This window comes from Microtus oregoni, unplaced genomic scaffold, assembly GCF_018167655.1.
Source record: "Microtus oregoni isolate MIOR12 unplaced genomic scaffold, Mior012 000040F_ref0000088, whole genome shotgun sequence".
Classification (NCBI taxonomy): Eukaryota; Metazoa; Chordata; class Mammalia; order Rodentia; family Cricetidae; genus Microtus; species Microtus oregoni.
In genome coordinates, this window is record NW_024543207.1 from 22,248,207 (window position 1) to 22,258,154 (window position 9,948).

The following is a 9,948-nucleotide window of genomic DNA, read 5'->3' on the forward strand; positions in this document are numbered from 1 at the left end:
GACAAACAGTAGGCTTTCAAGTTTACATTCTTGGCTGTGGGGAGACAGACATCTGAGATGCAGGGCAATGGTTACATTTCTGCTGCCGAATTGTTCATATTGCGTAAAAGAGATTTTCATTTTCAAAAGCCATATTTTCTCTGTTATTTTTACGCAAATGCTCACCACATTTACTCTTAGGTTTGTTTGTAACTTTAAGATTTCTATGTAATAAAAATACATTTTCCTTACTTTGTTTTATTTTTTTGTTTCTCACTACATAACCCAAGTTAACCTCAAATTCATGATCCTCCTGCTTCAGCCTCCTCAGTGTGGGGGTTTTGGGTGTGTGTCTGACTTCTTTATAATCTAAGAGTGTTATTATTAGAGTATTTGGGTTTCCCTCTATGAGAGAGAGGCAGTTATCCTAGACTCCTGACTCATCTGCCAGTGGAAACTAGATTTGTAAAATCTGGCCATTGTGTGTCTGCTACAGGCTGAGTCAGTGGGCTCAGCAAACAAGAGGGTGGATACTCAGAGAGGATCCAGGCTGGTCCATGTGGTCCAAGAGGGTGGATGCTCAGAGAGGATTCAGGCTGTTGCATGTGGTCCAAGAGGGTGGATACTCAGAGAAGATCCAGGCTGTTCCATGTGGCATGTGGCAGTCAGATCTGGGACTCAGAATGGACCTGGAAGACTGAGGTAAAAATGTCTAAATGATCAGGGCAGAGGAGGCAGGCTTTGGATAAAGCTCCTCAGTGGAGACATGAGCAGTCTCAGGCTACCCAGATTTCTTTCTGTGCACAGCCTCTCTTCCAGTTGCTCTCACTTCTTCAGAAACCTAGTTTGCAAAAGGAGAGTGGCAAACCTAGGCGGGACCAAGATTAGAACTCCCCAAGCCAGTGGGATATGGTTAGGTTGGTTCCCCTTTCCCCTCTGGAAGGCTCTGAAAGTGGGAGAAGCATCATGACACTCTGGCTAGATGGTCAGAGGTCTACTGGACCTACATATATTATCTCTTCCCCACCCCCAGTGATAGTAGGACTCATTCGCCTTGATTATCCATTATGTGCTAGCAGGAAGTGGTCTGGAGCACAGTCTGTGCTTGGATCAAGCAAGCTCAGACGTCCAAGATTAGACGTGTCAGCACATAACTTTCTCACAAGGTTCCCTGGCCACCCTTTGATCAGAAGACTCTCTGGCCATGGGCCATCTGTTTCCTAGTGACCAGGCCCACACAAATCAGACCCCTGTACAATCTCAATAAATTTTTTGGGGTAGGTCCTGAAGGGTGGCCTTAATTGTTTCCTCCCAATTTTAGGATGTGCCTAAGGCCCACCATAGCAAAGGAAGACTATGTGGGACAACCTTTTCCTTCCACTTGTCCCTAAATATTCACATAGATGCACACACTACCTGCTTTGGCAAACATGCATGTGTGTGTTTGTAAACATATTTGTGTACCTTCTCCAAAGGGTGAATGAGCTAGGCTGTGCTGTCCCATGTTTGCTCAACTTGGATCTTGGAGTCCAAGTGTTACTTTCTTTATCTGAACAATGATGTCTTCAGTTCTAAATTCAGGACTCCATCCTGTGGAATTCCAGGCCCAGAATAGCACCTGCAGGATGCATCGTCTCCAGGGTTGGCAAACTTAACTCAGCCTCATCATCCCCAAATGGTCAGAGCTTGTAACTCTAGAACCACACCAGTTTCATAGCTTAGAGTTATAAAGTTCTGGTGATTAAAATAAGGCAGAACTCACACATGGCTGGTAGCACAATTCTGTTCTCTTTACTTCCTGGGAAGATAGACTGAACTTACAACATGTACCACAGTTCTAGGTATTCCACCCCCTTATGTCAGACAGAGCCACTGAGACCACTGAGGAGAGAAGGGTGAGTAGCAGGGCTCAGTCCTGTGGTCGGGAAACAGGACTGGAGTAGTCCTGGTGTGGTCTTGGTAGGTGGAGGAGTCTAGTGGACCCTGCACCAGCGGAGAAGCCTGTCAGGTCCTGAGCAGTGGTTTTCTTCCAAATTGTTGTATGAGACAATGCACATGTGTGTTCTTGTTTTCATCAGATTTATCTGCTCCAGCACTTAAGGACTCTGACACCTGTTCTTGGTTACACCCTACCTGAAAGACCAGGAGAGACCTCCCAGAGTGAATCTTGTCCAGGTGGACTCCATCCATACACAACAAGTCTCTGAGCTGGAAAAGTTCAGTTTCCTACAGGACAGGAGTAGCAGGTCTGAGCAGGATGCAGCATTACATGTTCAGGAAAAGATCAGACCTGCTCAATGACCAGAGAGAAATGGAAAGCCTTCCCCATGGAGGGACTGTCTGGACTGGGTCTCAGGTAGCCTCCCAAGCAGGACCCTGGACATACTCAGGTCAGTGACTCAAAGCCATGGAAACCCAGGCAGGTCACGCACAGTTAAGTGGGGGTATATCCCAGGAGTGTCCCGGGAGGCAGAGTCAGTCATTCTCATACTCCACTTATCTGAGGGCCAAGAGTGTCTCTCACCTCTTGGTGCAACTGTGGCCTGAGAGACCTGGTAAACTCCATAGGGTGATGATGGGACAAGACCCCCTGCATTCCCAAGGTTTCAAGTGGCTTCCATATAATAAGACAGTAAGCAAAAGCAAAACAAACAAAAAAAAAGAGCCAGTCAAGGGGATTTGTAAGGTTCTAGGCACTGTCCCCACATCTTCTTAGCATACCAGGCTCAACAGACTATGGTAGGATATGTCTATATCTCCTTCTCAGGTACCTGGAGTTGAGGATGTCGTTGTGAAAGACTAGGGCTCATTTTACCCATGGACTCCAAGACTTGGCTGCCCATGAAACCAGACTTAGGGTCCTTGTGTCAGCAAGGTTCCACATTGTTTCTGTAAGCACTTGTGCACAGTCAGGGTGGAGTCTGGCTTAGAGCTGTTGAATTGTGAAACACTGGGAAGGTTCCTCACTCTGTGGTTTGGTAATGGGTGTAATTATGGACCTCTCGAGTCAACAGATTGATTGTAAGGATAGACCAGGGCAACTATTAGCAAGGACATGCAGAAAGCTGACACTGCCCCCACCTTGTCTCAGGGCTACGCATGTCATATTTGGACACGGGTGCAGAGAGGGTCTCGAGACGGACAGTGACTGTCAGGAACTCAAACCCCCGAGGTCTTCTGCTGTGCCTGGGTCGCAGAGGTCATGTTAAGACATGCCACTTATCTCCAGGGAATCACAGATGAACACTGTACCTGAAACCTCTTGATGGCGACTTGGGTATCAGGTGGCCTGGCCCACCCGACAGGCAGCTGCTGGTCCTCTTGTGCATGCCCTATCCCTGGATGAAGCCCTCTAAGAACTCGTGTGCCTTCTTTCCTAGAGCCCTCAGGCCTCGATCTAGTCTATTCCTCGGGTTAGGGGCTTTGGGTATTACCTCATCTGTACCATAAGTTGCTGGTGTTACTTCAGTGTAGGTAAAACTCAGCATCAGGGCAGAGGAGGACACTGAGTACGAACATGTGATTCTGTTCTGACCACCACAGTGGAGTTTAGCATGAATTCTAATTGATCTTAATAAATAAAACCTGGAGTCAGATATTCAGGGATGAAAGCTGAAGGATCGGAGAAGCAGTGCGGCCAGCCACTAGAGAGACTTTTTATCTCTACCAGTGTTCAGACAAAAGGGGGCAATCCTGTCCTCCGTCTGTCTCCTTAGGCTGCATCCTCAGACTGCAGTTGTCTCTACCAAACCTCAGACTACATTGGGCTCTTGTTTCCTCATGCCTTATATTCCTCTCTCTGCCCAGCCATATCCCTTCCTGTCTCTACCTCCCAAGTACTGGGATTAGAGGTGTGAGCCACCACTGCCTGGCCTCTAGTGGCTTAGCTCTGCACTCTGATCTTCAAGCAAGCTTTATTTGTTAAAACACCAACATATCACCACAGTGGATTCTGAAGCTTTACAGAAGAACTCCCCTCGCTTACTACTGGAATAATATGGGCCTGCAGAACCTTAGAGGAAGAGGGCCAGGGGCCTTCACTGGAGGATGGTAGTGGGGCTAGCAGTTCCAGGGACATCTGAGTCCAGATAAGAATAAAAACACCCACTGACACCGTAGAGTCTCAAGTGCATGTAGACCAGTATGGCCAGGTACCAGCAGGACCTTTGAGGTATAGGCACAAGGCTGGGATAGGTGGGAAGAGAGCCATCTGGCAGGTCCCAGAGCACAGACTACCTCACAGAGTGCCCTTTTCGAGGTGCTTGTGGTAGCCTTTGGCTGCTTCTAGCTTTGGGGTTCTAGAAATTGGCACTGGCCTGGCCATTCCAAAGAATTTGCAAGGCAGTGCAGCAGAAAGAGGTTTATGCCTGCAAGTCTAGTTCTGACCCTGTGTCCCTTATCAAACCTTCCCAGACAAGAAGTAGGCAGGGAAAATCATGCCATGCCTGTGAGGTTTGGCTGTAACATGCCGCTCCCCATAGAATCCTGTTGCTCCCAGGTGGTGGGAGTGTTTTGGGGAGGTTGTTGAACTTTAGAATGTGGATCCTGGCTGGTGGAGGTAGGCTTTGAAGACGATACCCACTTCTTCCCTTCACTGCGGGTTCTGATTCCTGTCTGTAACCAGGTTGCTGCCCATGTATGCTGCTGCCATCAAAGAGCTACTGCACCTTTCTCTGCCTGCACGATGGACTGCAACCTTCTGAAACTGTGCGCCAAAATAAACCTCTCTTCTTTTCTTTCAGTTAGGTATTTTGTTAAACTCATGAAGAACCCTCTGTGTTAGGAGTGACTTTGGCCCCCTGAGAATAGGAGGTCTCTTGGGACTTTGAGTAGAGAAGAAACATTGTTAGCGAGTTGCTCCAGCTGAAGGAGAGGTGCAGGTGGTAACAGGTTGGGCTGTGAAGAACACAGCAGTGGTGGCCTGGTTTCATATGTATGGTCACTATTCCAGAAACCCTGCGAGGCAGTGCAACAGACAGATCTCAGCTGCTGTGCTGTTTTGCATTTGTTTCAGAGGCTATTATATCCTCCTCCAACTCATGACTGCCCCTAGGCATCCCAGGACTCATTAATGAATAGTCTAAAAACAGGTCCTTTACCCGGCATCTCCTTTCCTGCCCTGTTGACATTGCTGCTGTATTACTTACACAGCTAAACCTCACCTACAGTGTTTCCATTTTGGCTTGAAGCTATTGGTTACCTTCCTATAAAGGCTTAGGTAGTGAGATCTTTCCTGTTTGCTCACTCACCCTCATGCATGCCATCTCTGATGCTCTTCAGCTCCTCGTTTAAGTTTACATTCTCTCATGAAGGTCTTTAGCCTCCCTCATAATGTATATGCTTTTAGAATTATGGCTTTGTTTGTTTGTTTGTTTGTTTGTTTTCAAGACAGGGTATCTCTGTAGCTTTGGAGTCTGTCCTGGAACTAGCTTTTACAGACCAGGCTGGCTTCAAACTCAAGAGATCTGCCTGTCTCTGCCTCCTGAGTGCTGGAATTAAAGGTGTGCACCACCACCACCTGGCTAGAATTACAGCTTTTTAACATTTGAAGAAATCACTACTGTGTGTGTGTAATGCTCTCAAATGTGCTCATGTGTACATGCATGTGAAGGCCAGAGCTTGACACTAGGTGTCTTTAGAGACTTACTGAATCTGGAGCTTACCAATATGGATAGATCGGCTGATCTGCAAACTCCAGGGATTCAGCTGCTCATCTATACCTCCCCTGTACTAGGATTAAAGCTGGTGCCTCCATCTCCAGCTTTTTATGTGGGTTCTGGGGACCTGAGTTCAGATCCTCACGACTGCACAGCAATCACCTTACTGACTGAGTCATTGCCCAAGGTCCTGCTCTTCTCTTTGCAAGTAAAATATTTTAATTGATGTTTGTTTGTTTTGAGACAGAGTCTCACTATGCAGTCTTGGCTAGCCTAGGGCTCTCTATGGAGACCAGGCTGGCCTTTAACTCATAGTCTCCTGCCTCAATCTCTTGAGTGCTGAGATTAAAGGCATGCACCACCATACCCAGTTTAGCTGGTGGATTATTATTTATTTTTATCTATCTATCTATCTATCTATCTATCTATCTATCTATCTATCTATCTATATCTGTTTTTGAGACAGCGTTTTTCTATGTAGCCCTGGCTATCCTGAAATTAGTTCTGTGGACCAGGCTGGCCTCAAATTCAGAGGTCTACCTGCTTCTGCTTTCTGGGTGTTGCGATTAAAGGTGTGTGCCACCAAACTTGGTACTGATGGGTTTTTAATGTTGGTACTTTAAAGATTATGCATTGTTGTCTCCTAGCTCTGGGCGGTAAGCCTGCTGTCAATTTACATGCATTCATGTATATAATGGGACTTACTTGTTCTTACTAAGATTTTTCTCTTTATTCCTGGCTTTGAAGACATCTATCTGATCCCAGCACTTGGGAGACAGAGGCAGGGGTTCGGGGCCAGCCTGGTCTACTTAAGAAGCTCCAAAACAACCAGGACTACATGGAGAGACCCTGTCTCAACAAATAACAAACAAAACAAAACAGGTATCTGTTCCAGGCATGGTGGTACATGTCTTTAATCCCAGCACTCAGCAGGCAGAGGCAGGTGTAGCTCTGTGAATTTGAAACTAGCCTAGTCCACATAGAAAGTTCTAGGATGGCCAGAGCCACATAGAGAGAACCTGTCTCAAAGTAAACATATACATATTTATATGCATACTTACATGCATGCATACAGGTATCATGATGTACCTACCAGTCTTCTATCCTTTTCTTGTTTCTCATGTATGAAATTTGTTGAGGATCACAAATCTTTGGGTGTGTTTTCATCAAATTTGAAAAAGTAGGCTATTATTTCTTTGAATATTTATATAATTTCCATCCTTTGGAAATCCTACTTAACACAGTTCCCCCTCCTCAGCAATTACTGTTGTTATTATTTAAGGAGGGGCTCATGAGTCTGGCAGCTTATTCGTTTCCCTATGCCTTAACATAAGGAGTTAAGTTTCCTTAACTTAGGAGAGAATGTTTCAATTTAGAGGAAACAGTGATACAACACACTTAGGATACTCCAAACTTTCTACACTTTTCATACTAAACACACACACACACACACACACACACACACACACACTTCTTTTTCTTTACCTGTGTCATTTTGGATGGATTCCTACATTACAAGTCCCAGGGCAGCAATTACTCTCTGGAACATCTGTTTTGTGTCCATCACATCCACTCCAAGTTTAGTTTTGGTCTCTAAAATCTCCCGTGCTTCTACACGCCTGTTTAAGCCATCTATCCTCTGGTGTTTTGAAATGTGGTCACACTGTTTTGATGTCATTGTCTGTGGAATCTGTGTCATTTGGAGATATGTTATGAGTCACATTTTCCTTCTTTGCAGCTTGCCAGTTTCTGGTTGACTCTCAGCATTGTAGACTGTGCGGAGTAAGGTACTGGCCGTCTTCCTATAAACATCCCAGGCTTTGCTCTGGGCTTAAGTTATGCGGAAATAGTTTGGCTCGTCTGCTTTTGCTTTGAAGCCCTCCAAAGTGGGATCAGACAGCATGCAGCCTAGTGACAATTCTGAACTTCTGCTACTGGGACTGCATTTGATCTCTACTCACTTCTTTGTTGAAATCCTGATGCAAGGTGCCTGGGAGTCAGAATGTATTTGAAAATAGGGTCTTTGTAACAACTGAGTTCATAAGAGGTCATGAGGTTGGGTCTTAGACAACGTGAGCCAGGATGCAGATGCCTATGGAAGAACACAAACTGTCATCAGCTGGTGCTCCTGCAGGCCAAGGGTCAGAGCCATCAGGGGCAGGGGCAGGCCTAGGAGGTGAGATCCCTTATTTCCAGGGGAACCAGCCTTGCCTATTCTTCTTGTCAGTCTCTAGACACCAGACACCAGAACTCTGGGCTGAAATCTTTGTTTTATTTAAACCGTTTGCTCCATAGGTTTTTGTTTTGTTTTGTTTTTCTGACAGCTTCAGAAAACCTATGTACCTGTGAGGCAAAACCCCTCTGACTGGTAAGATGGGCACTGGGCTTACCCTGTGCAGGTATTAAAGTGGCAGACACCTTCATGCTGAGGGACCCACTTCTCCTGTCTTCTTTAGCCTCCTGTGCCCTCTGTTTTTCTTGGCCTGCCTCGATTAGCACCTCCCTGGCTTAGTGAGACTGCCTGCTCACTTGAATGAGCCTTCCTCTGCTGAAGCTTAGAAACGGTTGCAGAAAGTACACTGAGGATCGGGGCCTCCTTGTTTTTGTTCTCCAGTGCCATTGCCTGGTACTTTAGAAATCAGGCCGGAGGGTAACCCCAGTCTTCTTAACTGTGTCTGAAAGCAGAGGTGTTAGAACATTTGAACAGAGAATTATGTTTTGGCAGAGCACAGCATCTTTCTATTTTTTTCATATTTTTTATGAACTAGTCTTCTGTTTTATTGATTGGGTATAGTTACATTTTGTTTTTAGAAACCTTCTCTTTGTAGTGTGTCCATTTTGCCATTTTTTCCTGTTCTTTAAAGCACAAGCTTAGTCTACTTATTTTCAGTCACTCTGTGTCTCTTGAATACAATATAGTTATAAATAATCCTCTCAGAGATGCTTTGACTATATTCATAGGTAACTAAAGATTATGGTTTGGATAAACCTACTTTGCCTATGTGCTAATCTTTATTCCTTGTCAACTCAATGCAATAGTTATTAAGTATATGAATGAATTTTGTTTTTCTTTTTCTGGCTAATTAAAATTCTGTATTGTGCTATGTAATCTGTCTATACTTTTTTGTTGTTGCTCATTGGCATTGGCAAAATTTCCATGAATGTTTAAAAGACTATGTACTTTTGCTTTTCTGGGTCACTGGTTTCTATGTAAATAATACTTTAAAAGTGATAACTACGCATTTAACTAATCTATCACTGTGTTTTAATCAGCTGATTATGAGTTTATGGAGTAGGCTAATTAATCTCTAGCTGTGGATTTGCTGATGAATTTTAGTTGATACTTTATAGTTTTAAAGCTATATCTTGTAGTTCACAGCTCAGTTCTCTCATGTTGGCCTGAGTCTTCTACGCAGTGTTTACCCTGTTCCATGTAATGCATTGTGACATATTTTGACACACAGAAGTGCTGTCAGCAAACTTTATTTCTTGTTCATATGTGCCTGGCTCAGTTCCTTTCTAGATCTTTCCTCCTCTTCCATGGCATCTGGCTTGGGGGAATCTCTCACAGATAGAATAAACTACATTTTAGATTTGTTCCAACTAAGAACATGCTAACTTAGCTAGGCATGGTGGTACATATCTTTAATCCCAGTACTCAGGAGAAGCAATAGGATCTCTGAATTCAAGGCCAGTCTGGTCTAGACAACTCCAGGACAGCCAGGGTTATGGAGAGAGACATTGTTTTACCAGCACTCTCCCCCGCAAAAGAACAGCCTAACTGCCTATGCTCCACTGTAAGGTGAGAAAAAAATTAGGCTTGGAGCCAGCACTGCTCCTGTCTCACCAACCTTATAACGTACACTGTAGGTAATGAACCCAGCCTCAACTTACCTTTCAGAGTCCTGAGCACAAGGAAGGGAAGCTGGCCTGAGATTCCTGTGGCCGGGGTGGGGCTCTCCGCCTCTGAGATCCTGTGGCCAGGGGTGGGGATCTCTGCAAACGGAACTCCTGTGGCCAATAAGACAAAGAACCACAGGTAGGTGGCTGTAACAATGAACATTTATTGTCTAACAACCCCACCTGCAAGTTAAGGAACAAGGTATGTGCAGGTCTGTACCCTGGAGGCTGAGGGTTGCCTGGCCCTACCCTTCTCAGCTCCTCAGATTAGCACAGCCCTGAGGTGGTCGGCTCAGAGACCTTTACTTGATGTCAGTCCTCAAGTCCTGCCCACTCCCCATCTGCAAGCCCATTTAAAGTTCTTTCTATAAAGAAACTGACAGACTAGATTGAAGCCAATCTGTTCACCTTG